The sequence below is a fragment of the Zalophus californianus genome, chromosome 1, assembly GCF_009762305.2.
Source record: "Zalophus californianus isolate mZalCal1 chromosome 1, mZalCal1.pri.v2, whole genome shotgun sequence".
NCBI classification, from domain to species: domain Eukaryota; kingdom Metazoa; phylum Chordata; class Mammalia; order Carnivora; family Otariidae; genus Zalophus; species Zalophus californianus.
In genome coordinates this window covers 51113367-51125709 of record NC_045595.1, presented here as the reverse complement: position 1 = coordinate 51125709, position 12343 = coordinate 51113367, and the positions used below count along the sequence as shown (strand labels likewise).

At 43.3% G+C, this 12343-nt stretch overlaps 1 protein-coding gene across 11 annotated transcripts in view; it reads right to left on the bottom strand.

Annotated features, from left to right (window-relative positions):
* SETD5 (SET domain containing 5) overlaps window positions 1–5047 on the bottom strand; it is a 79208-nt gene extending 74161 nt beyond the window's left edge. For 5 of the 11 annotated variants that reach the window (XM_027583174.2, XM_027583179.2, XM_027583176.2 and 2 more), the window contains exon 1: window positions 4723–5046. The gene's annotated coding sequence lies outside the window, so the exon portion shown is untranslated. Of the gene's footprint in view, window positions 1–4722 lie in introns of all 11 variants that reach the window. The other 6 variants (XM_027583177.2, XM_027583181.2, XM_027583182.2 and 3 more) reach the window with 2 other exon arrangements.
* Between the last annotated feature and the right edge of the window lie 7296 nt (window positions 5048–12343).

Sequence of the window (12343 nt, the reverse complement as noted above, 5' to 3'; positions counted from 1 at the left end):
TTCCTTGTGTTTCTATCAAAGATACTTAATGTGACCCTTACATCTCTCCCTGAGGTATTCAGCAAACAAAATCAGTATGATGGAAAAACTGAGTGAGACAGGATGGGATTACATATTCCTTGTTCAGTGAAGGCTCCTATAAAGTAGGCTGAGATTTAGCGTCGTTGTTTCTTTATCATCTCTCATGGTTTCCTTCATAAAGTGTTAAGAGCTTTTTCTAAAGTGATGCTTTCTAACAGCAGGTCCCACCACCATTACTGGGTATCAATTTAGAACTGAATATACAATAGGACACTTTTCATAAGATTCTAAATGATTTAATAAAATATATATTGATAAATAAATGGTATTCTATCTTTCATGAATTTCTCTGAATCTTTACCACAAGAGAGATTGCTATAGCAAGTGGAAGGTTAAGAGTGCCATTTCATCACATATTTTGGAATTTTTGGCAGTAAGGAAAGGTACCAATTCTTGTCTATCACAGATGCGTTACACTTATTTTCTAAGGACTGCGTCTGAAAGGGTTTTTTCCCAAGTAGATTCCACACCCAGCATGGAGCCCAACGCGAACGCGGTGCTTGAACTCATGACCCTGAGATCCAGACCTGAGCTGATATCAATCAAATAGGAAGCTTAAGCAACTGAGCTACCCAAGCACTCCTGAGAGAATGTTTTTAATCAAATTATAAATAACTACTAGTTGTATTACTAAATATACATTATCTTACACATTTTACAGAGTTCAAAGTAAGTTTTATCTTAAAAAAAATATCCCTATCAGTAAGTTTTAGTTTTCAATACCTGGAAGTTTTTTAATAAGTAAAATTCACTGCTAAGCCTTTTAGTTTCAGACTGAGCTGACAAATCACCAAAGCAGAACCAGAAATTAGAAGAAAATTTTATTCTAGATCATAATCCAATTTTCAATAAGATGTATCCGATGATTGTTAACTATGGCCTCATGTTTCATTAAGTTATTTCAACACGAAGAGGATAAGGCAAGAGCGGTTGTCTGCACATCTCCATTTTGCACTATATTATTTTCCTGTCCAAAAGCAAAAAATGAGATGTCAACCCTCCACTAGAAAGGCTAGAATAAGTTCAGAAAGTATTTAACTTCCTAGACACGAAACAGGATCAGAAGATACAAAAATTTTCAAGCATACTGGTTAAATAAATCCTATGAAAAGGGCCTCTATGATCTTTCAGAAAATGATTACATCAAGATCAAAGGGTTCCAAACAATAGAAAATACAAGTGAAAAAGCAATTCTTTTATAAGGTAACTTTCATGTTATGTAATAACTTAAAACTAGAAGACATTTACATTTATATCTAAGCTATGTTAAACAGCAAGTATGAGTGAAACCATCTTTATTTGATATAGCACCTTTTATATATAATACTAATAAGAACAGAACCACCTAAAATATTATTCGTTAAAGGTTCTATTTCATTAATCTGTTTGTATCACTAAGAGACAATGCAACCCACATTTGTGAATGACAAAACTCATTTCCATTCTTTTTGGTTCCCTGCCACAAATGCCAGAGTCAGATTACACATTATAGATGATTGTGGGATTTAAGTACATTTACATGAAACTGAAAATATCAAAATTCTGGGGGAAAAAATAGGATGCAAGAGTCTTGGAGGGGTAGGGGGAAGAAAACACATTGACATCTGTTAGATACTATGTAAGTTGTGGTACATTTGGGTGGTGGTTTTCCTTCAAGTACTTCCATATTCAACAAACTGTTCTGCCTAATCAAAGGTCTGCCTAATGTGCAAGAGCTGTGGGGGAAGGGGAGACCACATAAGGGGCTCAGAGGCTATCTTTTCAAGTATCCTGCACTCTAGACTTATTCGATTTCTGAATATTCCTTCTGGTCCATCCTTTATTTCAAATGGATCATGGCCAAACACACATCCTTGTGATCTTACAAGACTACATCCAACATATATATAATGAATCAATTTTATAAGTCAAACGTCAAAGAAATAATCTAATCGAGAAAAATCTATACTAATACAGAAATAAAGAAAATACTTCTGAGATTTATATTTAGAAATCATTCCAAAAAGAGTTCTTTTTAGAGTTTACAATTCCAAATGTAGTAATATGTTTAGCAAAACATCTATTCAATAAGGTAAATGTGGCCTAAAAACTCGAGAGAAGGAAGGAGGCACACAAACAACAAAATATCAAAATTAATTCAATAATTAAAGGGATGGAGGAAACATGTCAGTTGCAGAAAAAAGAACTGATTTTTCCCATTCTGGTTCTCTGGAAGATCCTTAAATTCTTATTACTTTGGTTTTAAATGGATTGAAACATTAAAACTCTAACAGAACTTTCAGACCTATCTAAGCACAAATCCTCAGCTAAAAACCGAAAATCTGCCCCCCAAAAACAAAAACCAAAGCCAAACAAGAAGAGTCTTTAACTGTGATCCATTTTGCAGATGCTGATATCCATAAATGGGTAGAAGGTTATGAATTGCTAACTCTCATCTCCCCACCAATAAAATGCAAACCAGCTCAGCAGTCAAAATTCCCAGGAAAGCAAGGTTTCTTCTTAGTCCTGAAGCAGCCATCGCCTAAGTGCAGCTCCCTGCAGCCAACAGCATTAATGGACGCTGCACTGCTGTCCTTCCCTGGAGACAGCAGCCAGCACTACTCAAGCTTCTCACGTAGCAACCAGAGCTCCAAAGCCAGCAGCTGCTGCTGCCTTGTATACTCACCCCTGTGATCCAACCCAAAGGAACAACCTTCTCTTTACCCCACCCCCACTCCTTACACACTCTTTTTTCTTTTTTTTTGGACCAGTGCTCCATGCCAGAAGGGCTGGAATTATGCTTTTAGAAATAAACAATCCTAAGGTCACCCTTTTAGTTTTAAACTAAGACCTTTTACTAAAAAAATCAAAATTCACCAAATAAATTCCAAATATCTATTTTTAAATTAAGCCAGCAATTTAGGAGTGAAGATTAAGTTTTCATCTTTAAAAGGCCAATGTTCAAAACACTCTCTTTATAGTCAAATTTAAATTTGCAGCTAGAGACAGAGCCTTGTGTCTTGTCTTATCAAAGGACATAATTCATTTTTCTATACATAATGACAGTGTGAGTAACCCTTGAAGACTCTAATCCCATAACGGGCCAGAATTTGGGGCTATAGAAGAAAACTAATGACCCTCCTGAGAAAACTGGAAGAAATCCAATAAAAAAAATTTCCTGTGTCCTCCAAGAGGCCCAGAAACCTCTGATTAAGTGAATATTCTTGCTTTAGTCCTAGGCTCACATCCACATTCCACACATCTAAAATTACCACTTACAACTTTTCTCTTAAAATGACCTAAAAACATTAATGACATGAAATTAACCATCAAGAAATTTTCCCAAATAAGATACACCAACATTCTCCTGAAAATCTCTAAACACTCAACTCAGCTGGATCCTCCCCAATCAAAAGTATAGCTATGCAACATCTGCCCAACAACAAAAAAATGTAAATATGACCTTGATCACAAATATGTCATTTAAAAGCAACTTGTTTAGTCAAGTTATAAAGGAAATTAGCAGAAAACCTGGGGACTCTTTCAGTACTATGACCAGGGAGAAAACTGGAGAAATGAACTAAAGTGCAGACAAAGCCCAATGGAACCCTGAGCTCTGGGTAAGAAATGAGTTACTGGTGAACACATTGCACAAGTAACATGAGAAAGCAGAAAATGCAGGTCATCCACGCACCCCTGATCCAGACCAGCAGAGCTGGCTGCAGCATCAGTATCCAAGAGAAAGACCAGTTATTCCTACGAAGTGAGACCAGCAAAGGCGCTCTATAGAATAAATTAGCATAGAAGGGGCTTTCCCAACAGTTCAACTTTCCCTCTCACGCGATTCACCTACTTAAAAAACCAGGGCTTTATCTTACCACCATTCACCTCACATCCCTGGCTTCCACGCAGAGGGAAAGGGAATTCATAAAGGGCAAATTTTTTTGCTTTTAAAGACGTTCTCAAATGATCGCTCTCCACGCCCAAGGCAGGAAAAACGACACAATCTGGCTCAACTCCAAGCTCGAACCCTACAAATTCAATGAGGCTATCTCAGATACTGGGGCATACGCCACTGAGAGCCCAAGAACGTGAAGTGGGGGTGGCGAAGGTAACGTCTTTAGTGTGGGAAAAGAAGCAATCATCTGAGATGGGGACCCAAGAACGAGACTGAAGGCGTCCAGGAACATTATGGAGGGGGGGGATCGAGGCCCCCCCCCCCGCCAGAGATCAGAGTTGTCACAAGGCCGCGCGAAAGGGGGTGGGGGTGGGGGTTAGGGGAGAGGGAAAAAAGTATGCCTGTGCATTTTTACAGGAGGGCAGGGAGAGGCCTATCCTCAAGTAAAAGGTAAACGTGGAGTAGGCAGTTCCCAGGAAAAGGGGTGAAGAGGCGTGGGGGAGGGGAAGCGTCCTGACCCAGGAAAGGCATGAAAAGGGTAGTGGGGTCGACTAGATTACGAAGGGGGCCTCTCTCCCTGGGAAAGAGGGGTGCAATGGTGTGTGGGGGGCAGCGAGGGGGATGAGAAGGGACAGCATCCTCCTGTGAAAAGCCTGGGGAGGGCCAGGCCCACGTCCCAGAGCGAGCGCGGGGAGACGGAGGAGGTGACCCTTCCCTCCCCCAGGGCCCGGTCGTGAGGTCTCTCTTTTCTGTCGGACCCTTACCTTGTCCCAGGCGCTGCCGGGGCCTGGGCCCGGGCTGCGGCGCACAGCACTCCCGGGAGGCAGCAGGACTCGAGTTAGGCCCAACGCGGCGCCACGGCGTTTCCTGGCCGGGAATGGCCCGTGCCCGTGAAGTGGGGGTGGGGGGCAGAAAGGCGGAGCGAGCCAAAGGCGGGGAGGGGGAAGGGCCAGGGAAGGAGGGGGGGCCGGCACTACAGTGTTGGCGGACTGGCGGGACTGGGGCTGCGTGAGTCTCTCAGCGCAGGCGGGCGGCGGCCGCCCCTCCCCCGGCGGCGGCGGCGGCGGCGGCGGCAGCTCACTCAGCCCGCTGCCCGAGCGGAAACGCCACTGACCGCACGGGGATTCCCAGCGCCGGCGCCAGGGGCACCCGGGACACGCCCCCTCCCGCCGCGCCATTGGCTTCTCCGCCCACCGCCCCGCATCCATTGGCCAGTTCGCCGCCAATCAGCGGAAGCCGCCGGGGCCGCCTAGAGAAGAGGCTGTGCTCTGGGGCTCCGGCTCCTCAGAGAGCCTCGGCTAGGTAGGGGAGCGGGACTCTGGTGGGCGGGGGGGGGGGGGGGAGCCGGTGGACTGGAGGGAGATGGGTGGCTGAAACGGTCTGGCTGATAGATGGGGGGTCGCCTTCCCCCGCGGGAAGTCGGGAGTATAACGTTTGTTAAGATGGAAGGGAAAGAGGTGGTCAGAAGCAGGCAAGAGTGGGGCCCGCCCTGCGGCAACCGGAGGGGGAGGGAGAAGAGCGGAAAAGGCTCGAATCCGGACGGAGCCATTGCTCCTGCAGAGGGAGGAGCGCTTCCGGCTCACCTCTTGTCACTGATTGGCCGCTTCTCCTCCCGCCGTGTGTGAAAACACAAATGGCGTGTTTTGGTTGGAGTAAAGCGGCTGTCAGTTACAGCCTCGAGAGTACGCAGCCGCCTGGGGACTCTCGCATTGCTCCCTGGGTGGGATGGGTAGGTAGATGGGGTGGGGAGAGAGCTGGAGGAGCGGGCGCGGTCGACCTCCCGCGGGGGGTGGAGGGTCAGTGAAAGTGCCTCCCGAACGGGCGTCCTGCCACCCGCCCCTTCCTTGGAGGGAGTCGGTTTACCCGCCGCCTGCTCGGCTTCGGCATCTGATTGGTTGCTGAAGCCCGGGGAACGGCCCCATGCCATTGGCTCGGGTCCCAAATGAGCGAAACCACTGAGCGGGTCAGTGGGGGTGGCGGGGAGGCGGTCGTTGGTACGGTCCTTCCCGAGGCCCAGCGCCGCAGTGTCTGGCCCCGCGCCCCTGCGCAACGTGGCAGGAAGCGCGCGCTGGAGGCGGAGGCAGGCTGCTGGGCCGAGGCTTCTGGGTGGCGGCGACCGCGGCTCCGCCCCGGGCGTCCGCCGCCTGAAGGACGAGACAAGCCGGATCTGCTCTCGGACTCGCGGGGGTGGGGAAAAGAGCGGGGGTCGGTCTTGCTGGTTTGTGGGAGGGAGGTGCATGTTCTCCAAAAATCGGCGCGAGCTGCAATCCTGAGGGATCTGCAGTGGAGGAGGCGGAGAGAAGGCCGCACCCTTCTCAGTAGGGGGAGGGGAGTGCCGCAATACCTTTATGGGAGTTCTCTGCTGCCTCCTGTCTCCTAAGGACCGCCCTGGGCCTAGAAGAATCCCTCCCTCCCCCGCGATCTCGTCATCGCCTCCATGTCGAGTCGCTCCTTCTCGATTGTGGGCGGGACTCTTTTGCCCAGGCTTAACCTGGTGTCTGGGCGTTGTCCTGCAGGGAATTGAGCAGGTGTTAAGATTTCTCTCTTCCCACAGACTTGAGTTTGTGTCACAAAGTAATTATAATAGGGGTGGAGGAGGGAAATGGGAGTCCAAGCATTCACCTCGGGCTGATTTTAAGCAGCAAGACTTCGTGTTATTAGTAAAGATCCTTTTTGTAGTATTTTTCCTGTAGATAAAGGGGAAATTAAAGGCATGGTCATCTGAGTTTTTTACTCACCCCATTTGAGAACCTTGCTAACACCACCAAAGTATAGCGTTTCAAATTAAGTATTAATCTCAAAATTTTAGGCCCTTTCCTTGCATCCCTAGGGTTAGGGATCTTAGCAACTCGCACGCCTACTTTGAGCCCATTTTGCATTTGTTCTAATTGCTCCTTCAATCCCCAGACATAGCAGTGGCTTTCTCCTCTCCTGTTTTTGGCAGCCCGGTGAGTCATGAAACCAGACAGATCGGTTCTACTGCCAATTAAGGCTACCTAGTTTGAGGTGAGGCCTCACTCTTACCCAGTGATGCATTTATTCCTCTTTGAATGTTTACCGTGTTTTGCACTTCTTTTCCTCAGCTAGGATTCTACCTCTTGATCCTCTTCAAAGTCCAGGTGACCTTGATTACTGCCTTACTGAAAATTGGATATGAGGTTCAGCAACATCTGCGTTTTACCTCCTTTGAATACCTCTGAATCCATCTTTCTATTTCTGTTCTCATCAGTAACTGGGCTCGATTGCCATAATGTTGATAGCCTCCAAACGGGTGTCTCTGCCTCTGGTATCATCTTCTGATCCATCTAAAATGTTGCTGAGACAATTGTCCCAACATACACATAGAGCTGAAAATGACTGATGCAACTCCTTTACTAGCTCCTACCTACTTACAGGATGAATTTCATCAACGTGAAGGTGATATACAAGGCCCCTCAATGGGCTAATCTCTTTTAACAGCTTTTTTTTTTTTTTTTAAGATTTTGTTTATTTACTTGACACACGGAGAGAGGGAACACAAGCAGGAGGAGCGGGAGAGGGAGAAGGCGGCTTCCCGCGGAGCAGGGAGCCCAATGCGGGGCTGGATCCCAGCACCCTGGGATCATGACCTGAGCCAAAGGCAGACGCTTAACAACTGAGCCACCCAGTTACCCCTTAACAGCTTTTTCATTTGCTACAATTTTTTACATACACTTCAAACATTACCTCTCCAGTCATACTGAATTGTTTACCCAAATCATAGCGTCATTGTCCTCTTTGTAGGCTGGTTCCTTCTGGACTGGCACCCTTACTCTGGTGCTCCTTACTCTTCAAGACTGTTAAGACTCAAATACCATCTCCTCTATCATCTTGCCTTCTGTGATCTAATCTTCCTATAAGCCAGACACCCCTAAAGAAAGGTTACCAGTGCTTTCTCCTGATGATAGGTTGAATCAGCATTTCTTGGTTATTGTCATTGCTTGTTTAAATTCTCTTCACTATTCTGAGCTTCTTGAGGTCACAGGTTCTTGTTAAGTCTTGGATCACTAAGCTCCGAGTGTATTCCCTGATAGCCAATCCTAAGTAAAATGGAATGAGTGACATGTGGATGTCTTTATAAAGTTTGATAGGTTATTGGTCTCAGAGTTTTGTATGTATGCTTCCTAGTGCTTTAGGTTAGCACTGTCCAATAGGATGTTCGGCGGTGATGGAAATGTTCTGCATTTTTGCCAACCAGTATGGTAGCCACTAACCATATATTACCGTTGAGCACTGGAAATGTGTTTACTGTGACTAAAGAACTGAATTTTCAACTTGATGTAATTTAAATTGCCACTGTGGACATTGTAGATGTAGCCACAAACTTGTGTTGTGGGTTGCTGAATACTTAATATGCACTGATAATTTTCTCTTCGTACTGAGCAGTAAGGAAACAAAACTTTCCCCATTTAGTTTAATTTTTTCCCTGCTTGTTTAACCTATTACCTATACTACAGCTGTACATAGCTGAAAGCTAAACTGAACAGGGCATTACTAAAGCTAACCTTGACTTGACAACAGTGTGTTTAAAAAAAGCAAGTGTTGACTAGTTTGGGTTTCAAAAAAGAATGTATAATGAATTTTAGGAAAGCGGGATTTCATTAAACCATAATGGTGACAGAGGTTTAGTTAGGAATAGGACTATATCTGATACTAATGAAACCAGCCCTAAATTTCTACAGTTTTTATTTTTTGGAGAAACTTGATCAGAGGAGCCAGGCCTTAGTATCATATCTTGTTAGGAAACCATCACAAAGTAAGTTGAATCCTGATAAAGTATAAATTAACGGATATATCCTAACCAAAATATTTTGATTTATTTGCTAATACAGCATGTTGTAAATTTCAGTTATATTTTTAAAAGAATTTTTTTTTTTTTTTATTTTACTTAGGATTTCTCAGAATATGAGACTCTTAGGATAGGAATCTTAAAACTGTCAGTGCACACAGATAGTTGGCTTGCTATTTAATGCAGATTTCCAGTTCCACAGCCAGAGATTCTGAATCCACTTAAGACAGAGGGGTGGGAGGCACTGGAATTCTGTATCATGTTCCTTATTTGCTTCTGATGTCTGGGGGCCCAGGAACCACACTGCAAATACAGCCTCGGCGCTATAGTACACCTATTTATCTGACAAAAAATGACAAAAACTTAAGAGAAACCTCTCTAATACTCTGTGTACTCTACTTTGTAATTGTTCCTTTCAAAAAACTGGAAAAGTTGAAAGGTGAAGAGTGGTAATAGTTTTGGACCTTGCAGGTTAGATTGTTTTTCTTGTAAAAGGGATGTTAAAATACTCCAAATACATTTTTTGAACAACAGTATTGCCTTTTTTGTCTTCCCACTTAAATGCATTCATCAGGGACTTATTTTTGATTCCCCAGTGCCTGTACAAAGAGCTGGATACTCAATAAATGTTGGTTTTACTAATTTATACATGAAATTGGTTTGAAATAATAGCGAAGTAAAAAAAGACAGGATCCTTTTATGGAGAAATTTTAGGGTCATACTTAACCCAAATCTCCTCATTCTATTTATAAAGGAGACTGATGCATCGCGGTCTCTAAATGCATCTGTCTACTGTTGACCTCTTCCTTGGGTTTCCTGTATGACCCATTCCTCTTCCTGTGCTTCACTTCCTTGGGCTTTATTTTTTATTTATTTTTTTCATAAACCAACTACTTATCTCTTTTTGAAGTAGAGCCATATTGTTTCTTATACTTCTAGGATAAAAGTTGAAGGTTTTGTAAAGGCTTTTAAATTTTTTTAGATTTGGAACACATACTGTTTGCCATATATACATATGATATATACATATATATGTATATATATTTTAAGATTTATTTTTAGAGTGTACGCACTCGAGGAGTGGGGGCCAAAAGGGAGAGGGGGAAAGAGAATCTCGAGCAGACTCCCCGCTAAGCGCAGAGCCTGACATGGGGCTTCATCTCAGGACCCTGAGATCATGACCTGAGCTGAAACCAAAAGTTGGGCGTTCAACAGACTAAGCCACCCAGGCATCCCTCTGCCATTTATTTTTTATGCAGAGAGGAGGTTTGGTATATAATGCTTTGCAGCTGTTAGTCCAGAATATGATGGGGTCAGCATCACAACGGTAAGACTACTTTGACTATTTTAGGCCAATGTTAAATTCTAGAGCACTTTGTTAGGTCATATGTCTAGGAATCTAGTAACTTAGAAGGTTGAGAATTTTTTTCTTTTTTAAAGATTTTATTCATTTATTTGACAGACACACAGCGAGAGAGAGAACACAAGCAGGGGGAGTGGGGGAGGGAGAAGCAGGCCTCCCGCTGAGCAGGGAGCCTGATGTGTGACTCCATCCCAGGACCCTGGGACCATGACCTGAGCCGAAGGCAGATGCTTAACGACTGAGCCACCCAGGTGCCCAAGAAGGTTGAGAATTCTTGATTTTGTGTCTATCTAGTGGCATACTACTTTATAATGGAGAACTTACTTCTCCAGAAGACTTTTTTTCTTATTCATGACTCCCCATTCTTGATGGAGTGGGTAAGAAACTGGGTTATTAGAGAACTGTTAGTAGCATGGAATTAAATGTTTATTTTATCCAGGTCAGGGTTGAACCTGATGGATTACTCCTGGTATAATGGTATATACCTTCACGGTGATAAGAGATACTATTTCTGGGGCGCCTGGGTGGCTCAGTCGTTAAGTGTCTGCCTTCAGCTCAGGTCATGATCCCAGGGTGCTGGGATTGAGTCCTGTGTCAAGCTCCCTGCTCTGCGGGAAGCCTGCTTCTCCCTCTCCCACTCCCCCTGCTTGTGTTCCCTCTCTCGCTGTCTGTCAAATACATAAAATCTTAAAAAAAAAAAAGACTATTTCTGCCTCTCTGATTGTGTCTCAGTCATGGTCACATTCAATAATCCTGTTTTCCAGCTTTATGCCTGGAGTTCATAGTCATCAGAATTTGAGACCCTTAGGATAGGAATCTTAAAACTGTCAGTGCACACAAATAAAAGATAGTTAATTAGATAGTTAATTTTTACCAGTTTGTCCTGGTATTTAGTCACCCTGTTTTTTAGGTTTAGAGTTTTGTTTTTGTTCTTTAGCATGTTGAAGATTGGATCTTCCTGCTGATAGCAGTAACACATTTTCAGATCTGGCTATTTTACTAACTAACCAGCCCCACTAGTGTATGGATTCTGATCAACTCAGTCAATACTTCACAACCTTTCCTCTTTTTACCGATCTTTGATTAAAAATCTCTTCCCAAACTTTTTTTATAATAATGACAACATAAATCTATTGTGTACTATAGGCAAAGGCTAATGGAAACAATTGGGTTAGAAGAAATGAACTAATAATAATCATTGAGTGCCAATTGTGTATGCCATAGTGTGCCGAACTCATTGCCAATGTATTAAGTGTGGTCCTAATACATAAAACCCCATCTTTCAGAATAGGAAACTAAAAAAGTTGAACGTTTCTGTAGATAGACCAACAAATTAAGGACCAGGGATTTAAACTCAGGTCAGACTTATTAGTCAGACTTATTAGTCCGTATTCCTTACCAGCATATGGTACTGCCTTTCTCTAATGGAAACTTTTTTTTTTTTAATGGAAATGGTCTTTCAGGAAATTAATCTAACTGCAGGATGCCGGATGGGTTGCAGGGATGGAGAAATTTGAAGGTTCTTTTACAGTAGTCCAGACATGAGGTAATGTGGTTTGGTATAGAGTGATGGCACTCATAATGGAAAGGAAGTTAAAGGACTCAGTAACTGACTGTCATTCACTGAGAAGAACTGTCTCAGCACAAACTTCTCAAGGAAACCTTTCTTGATGCCCTTAGCTCCACTACATCGGATCCCTCGCTTGAATGTTGTCCTAGTACTTCTGACAATCATAATTAAATTAGTAATTGTGTAATTGGAGATTTTCCCTACTTTTTCAGGTTGCTTCTTGAGGGCAGGACAGTGCTTATTTATGGCTGTGTCTCTGTTGCCTAAGCATAGGGAGGTCTTCAGGGATAAAACTTAGTAATACTAGGAGGATGTTATTTACGTTATTTACCTTTTCATCTTATTCTCATAAGTGTGCAGGGGCTACATGATGTGTGATGACATCACTGATATTAATCAAATGGTGCAGTATATTCTTAAATTATCTAGAATTTCCTTCAGTGGTACATTTAGGATATGAATATTTATGTTTTTAGAAATTAACTTAGTGTTTAGGTTGTATCTTCTGTAAACCTAGCAACCCCCAATATTGTGCAATTGTGACTTTGAAATCCTGTAGCTCTCTTTATGCCTAAAACATAAAGTATATTCTGTTGTCTTGTTGCAGTGTTTTAAGTATTTCCTTAAAATATGAAGAAAATTCTT